Here is a 6000-nt window from a genome sequence, read left to right as displayed (position 1 = left end):
TCCACCAGGTTTTTTCAGGGCTATCATCTCGGGTACGGAAGACCAAGGTGCTCCAGCTATAATCTTGGTGGATGGTTCGTGGCATAAGATTACTGGGAATGCTGGAATGGGTTGGGTTCTAGATGGTTAGTATCTGCAGGAGGGGAGAATTCTGGGAGGAGCTCAGCCAGGCACTTCTCATTCGGCTTTGCAATCAGAGGCTAAAGCTTGTCTTCTAGGTTTACGGTGGGCGTCTCAGTCTTTGATAACAAGAGTTACAATTTTAACTGATTCACATCGGTTAGTTGAACTGTTGCGAGGGGATGCGATGTTAGATGTGCAAATCATGTGGACAGTTGCGAAAATCAAGAAAGTGGGGAAAACCTTTTCTTGGTGTTGTGTCAACAAGGTTGATCGTCAACAAGTGCAGCAGGCTCATGAGCTAGCAACTGCAGCGTCTACTTCTCTTTTGTGGTTTAATACTTTTGCGTAGTTTGTTTAGTTTGTTCTTTGAGCATATGTCAAAAAAAAAAAAAAAAAAAAATTAATTTATATTTATACCATTTTATTGTAGCAATAAGATACGGATATACCATTTTAATGATTTTACTCCCAAATCAACTCTATCATATAGCTCCGACACTTGAAGACGTTCCAAGCCGAAAACAAAGATCGCCACACCAAAATATATTGTACTTTACGTACATGATTATGATCAACCATGTTGTTAACATACAAAGTATAAGATTTCAAGATGCAAATCACACAACTTTGATTATACTTTAGCATGCATCGCGTGCATATAAAACTAGTATTGTAATAATACCACCAGTTTTCTCAATATTGTAACTTTTTTAACTCGAAAATTCTATAAGAGCACTAGTTAAACTTTTTTAACCAGTACTTACCAACTTAATGGTTCCCCTTTAACTCCAATTCTCCAAACACCACTTCCTCCTAACCATCCATTTCCACCTTGGTTAGTTCGTTGGTACGTTCACTACAAGAAACTTGTATCTTTAACGACAACCTAATTATGACGGGTCAAAAATATCGTCAGAAAAGCTTTTTGCTGGACTAACAACCAAACAAAGACGGGAACAAGCGTCGCAAATGTCTTTTAGATATCTGCAAATTAAACTTCGACTGTTCTTGCAAACCTTCTTCAGCAGCAACAAGAATTATTATTAGAGATAGCAACGATACAATTATAAACCTTTTACAGTTACAACTTGGGCCTCAGTCAAGCTTTCATGGGTGTAGCCTAGCTATATGATTTACATAAAGTTTTCCGGGAAGCTATTCCCCTCAGTATAAAGAAACTCTTCATTGAAGGTGATCGCAATTAACTCATTATCAATTCAATCAAAGGTACTTGGACTACCCCATTAAAACTTCACAACATCAATCAACAGCATCAAATTAAAGTTCGTCTCCGAAAATTTGAAGCATGGGAGATAAAAGCATACTGATTGGTTCCTGACGTCTGACACTTAGTTAGTTCTAGTATCTTTATACTCCTTCCGTATTTTAAAAAGAGATACACTTTCCTTTTTTGAAATATTTGGTCCCCATTTCCCATTATATAAGTATTTCTCTCTTTATTGTGGTACCTACACTTAGTCACATCATCTTTTTACTCTAATAAATAATCCACCCAATACCCCACTTTCATCTTATTTTAATAAATTCAACTCACTCTCCTAAAACTATGTGTCGGTCAAAGTGTATCTTTGTTTAAAATACGGAGGGAGTAGATTATTATAATAGTCGGCGTATAATAAATCCTTGTATGTTTTACTCTGTTTTTTCCTTAACTAGATTTTGGATCCTCTAGAGTTCTAAAATAACTCTACAAGATAGAGTTTGGTCAATATCAACCATTAGATAAAAAATTAATGGTTCATATACTCCCTCTGTTTCTTTTTGTTTATTACGTTTGGACTTTTGTACGTTTATTAACATATAATAAACATTATTTTTTTTATTTTAAATGTTTTAGATTCCATTATTAATCCTGATACTATTTTTCCAAAATCTGATATTTATCGTCTCTTTGAATGTAGTGCAAACCAACTTTTATTTTTTATTAGAAAAAATAAAACCAAGTAAAATTTCAATCCACTAATCATTACAATAACCAATAAGATTGTTTTATTATCAAAATGAACCAACAATGGAAACTAACACATATTGCTAGCTTAACATACTTGGAAAATTGTAAAGAAATTTAAGGAGTTGAAAAAATTGGACCAATTAAAATTAAAAACTGGCTTAAAAAATGACAATATAATAAGGTTATAAACGTAAATATTCTCCCACGTAACAAACAAAAAGAAATGGAGGGAGTATTATTTTTCTAAAATTTCCCCTATTTTTTCCCGTTAATATCCACCCATAATTTTTCCTTTTCAATAATATGAGCCATTAATTTAAAATGCATGATTTAAGTACGATTCTACCTCGTAGAGTTTTATTAAAACTCTAAAGGATCCGAACTCGCCTAACTAACCTTGCATTTTGCCCTTCTCTTTTTGTAAACTAGTTGAACCACCCGCTTGCTACGCACGCGGTAGTCAACTTGGTGTTTTATATATAAAAAATTATATATTTTTTTCTTTTGAGTTAAGTACTTGTTTGTGGTTAAATGTTTCTTAGGTTTGGTTATATATAGTTTATAATTTTTAAAGTGTTGGTAAGGAACATTTGTTTGTTTATTCCTCTTTACCAATTCAAGAGTATTTCACTTTTAGGTCATTTCTCTTTCTTCTTTAATTCTTTATTTTTTTTTAAAAGATAAAAGTAGTTCATTCATAAAGTAGTCATATGACATCTATAATAGAAATCAAAACTAACAAATACTCCGTAAAAATAATTTGGATCAACATAAATTCTATATTTAAATATATATATATATATATATATATATATATATATATATATATATATATATATATATATATATATATATATATATATATATATATATATCACTAGTACATAATGAACCTTAAGTAACACCCAAAAAGTGATACATAAAGTGGTAAAAATGTTACTATAGACAATAGGTAACACTTTAGTGGGTGATACATCCGCCCATGTTCCCTAAGGTCTTATGTAACACTTTGGGTAACGTATGGTAACACTTTTAAAAGTGTTACTATAGACCCTCTTATGTAACACTTTTTTATATCATTGGTATCATTTTTAAAGTGTTACCTTTTATTTCTTATGTAACACTTACTTATCTATAGTAACATTTTTCAATCATATAGTAACACTTTATCCGACATTATGTATCACTTTCGCGAACTAATGTAACACCTTGTTGATTATTAGGTAACATTTTTCAATCATCTTTTGACATAAAGTAACACTTTATTTAACATTATGGATCACTTTTTGCAAACTAATGTAACACCTTGTTAATTAATAGGTAACATTCTTCTTTTTATTATTATTATTATTATTATTATTATTATTATTATTATTATTATTTTATTATTATTATTACTACTACTACTACTACGATTATTTTATTTAAAATACCCAATATATATATATATATATATATATATATATATATATATATATATATATATATATATATATATATATTATATATATATATATTTTTAAATATAAAAAATATTTGCATGTACAATGTGAAATTAACATATACTACCTCCGTTCCTAAATGATCTTTACGGTTACTATTTGCACGGTAATTAAGGAATTTTGGTGAACATGTGATGTTGGGGTAACAAATGGAAAATGAGTGGCTATAAATTGTCCAACAATGTGAGTGGGTGAAAACTAATATTAAAGTATTGTGAGTGGGTAAGTTATGGTGGGCCAAATAAGAGTAAAAATGGAATAAAGTAGGAGTGTAAAGAACATTCAGGAACGGACTAAAACGGAAAGCGTAAAGAACTTTTAGGAACGGAGGTAGTACAATAGAAAATAAGTTCAACCGATATAATTTCATGTGTAGTTGGTTACAGAAACATCCACATACAACAATTGTTTTGTTTGGCTAAGCAATATAATAATCAAAACAAAAAGAAAGTCAGCCGAGATCAATTTCGGTCCCTATACCACAAAATTCAAAAAAAAAAGAAAAACGCAACACTTCCTAAATCACCAGCCTGCAGTAGTACGTCCAAGCAAAATCAAACAGAAACAATAGACAACATCTCCAAGCAGACAGCATCAGAAAGCTCCTAGCAGACAACAGCTCCATGCAACAGCAGCTAGCTCCAAGCAACAGCAACACCTCACCAACAACAACACCTCAAGGAACAGCAGCTAGCTCCAAGCAACAACAACACCTCACCAACAGCAGCACCTCAAGAAACAGCAGCACCTACCCCTACAATAAACCTACCAAAATAGAGACCGAGTAAACAAATCGCTCAAAAATAAACACCACCAAACTGTCACCTCGGAACTGAAGACGCATAAAAGAGGAATTACATGCTCTGATCCTCAAGCCAACATCATACAGTACGTGTTTGGACCTCCTCCATATGGATTAAACAACCATGAAGCTCCTTTGAACTCAGCAACAACAACGTAGACCAACAATCAAAACACACACAAAAAACCCAACCTGCAAACATGAACTAGCAGGCCCAGAAAAGATGAAACTACAGTTGAAACTGCTTGAGATCAAACTGTTAGGTTATGATACATATGACAATTCATAAATCATGCGGAAAAACCATTTAGTCAGGAATACATATTATTTACACATAATCATATAGCATAGTTTAGATAAATACTCTTTGTTGCGTGCCTTCCCTAGCTGCGCCCGAACCGAACAAGAACAAGTCTTTAGGACTCCAAGTGTCGTCCCTCCGTAGATAGTCCACAGCACGTCCGGATCCGCCTTAAGATTGACCAACTAGAATCGCGCTTAAGGTACTAAAGATTTTCGGCACTCTTAGGTAAGAAATGTGTCTGAATTTTCTCTCAAAAACTCACTTTGAATACTTGAATAATCTGTGAAAATATGTGACCCTAGGCACTTATTTATAGAGTTATGGAAAGGGTTTTGGAATCCTATTAGGATACTAATTTATTTAATTATAACCCTACTAGGACTCTAATTAAATAATCATTATCTAATAGTTTTAAGATTTAATCATACTTCGAATCCTGATTGCTTCAGGATTCCCGCACAAGCATTGCACGAGCACCGTACACCCGCGCAAGCCTTGCGGCCCACGCTAGGCGCACAGCGCTCGGCCCACTACTGTGCTCCGCGCGCGCGCCCAAGGCCTTGGCTGGGCCTGGCCTTGCGCTGGGCCTGGTCGAGGCTTTGGCGTGCGCTGGTGTGCGTTGGCTCGCTGGGCGACGGCCTGGCTTCGTGTTGGGCCTTCGTCTAGCGGGCCTCGTCCGATGCTAATTCGTACGATACGCTTCCGATTAAATTCCCGATTCCGGAATTCATTTCCGATACGAACAATATTTAATATTTCCGATTCCGGAATTAATTTCCGTTTCGAACAAATATTTAATATTTCCGTTTCCGGAATTATTTTCCGATTCCGATAATATTTCCGATTCTGACAATATTTCCGTTTCCGGCAATATTTCCGATTCTGGCAATATTTCCATTTCCGATAATATTTTCCGATACGTACCATGTTTCCGTTTCCGGCAACATCTACGACTTGGATAATATTTATATTTCCGATACGATCCATATTTCCGTTTCCGGCAATATCATCGTTTCCGGAGTATTCATTTCTTGCCTGTGACGATCTCAGCTCCCACTGAAACCAAGATCCGTCGATTCCGAATATCCATAGATGGAGTATCTAATGCCATTAAATACTTGATCCGTTTACGTACTATTTGTGTGACCCTACGGGTTCAGTCAAGAGTAAGCTGTGGATTAATATCATTAATTCCACTTGAACTGAAGCGGCCTCTAGCTAGGCATTCAGCTCACTTGATCTCACTGAATTATTAACTTGTTAATTAATACTGAACCGCATTTATTAGACTTAACAT

Source organism: Spinacia oleracea, chromosome 6, assembly GCF_020520425.1.
Source record: "Spinacia oleracea cultivar Varoflay chromosome 6, BTI_SOV_V1, whole genome shotgun sequence".
Taxonomy (NCBI): domain Eukaryota; kingdom Viridiplantae; phylum Streptophyta; class Magnoliopsida; order Caryophyllales; family Amaranthaceae; genus Spinacia; species Spinacia oleracea.
The sequence above is the reverse complement of the archived record's forward strand: the minus strand, read 5'-3'. Positions refer to the sequence as shown.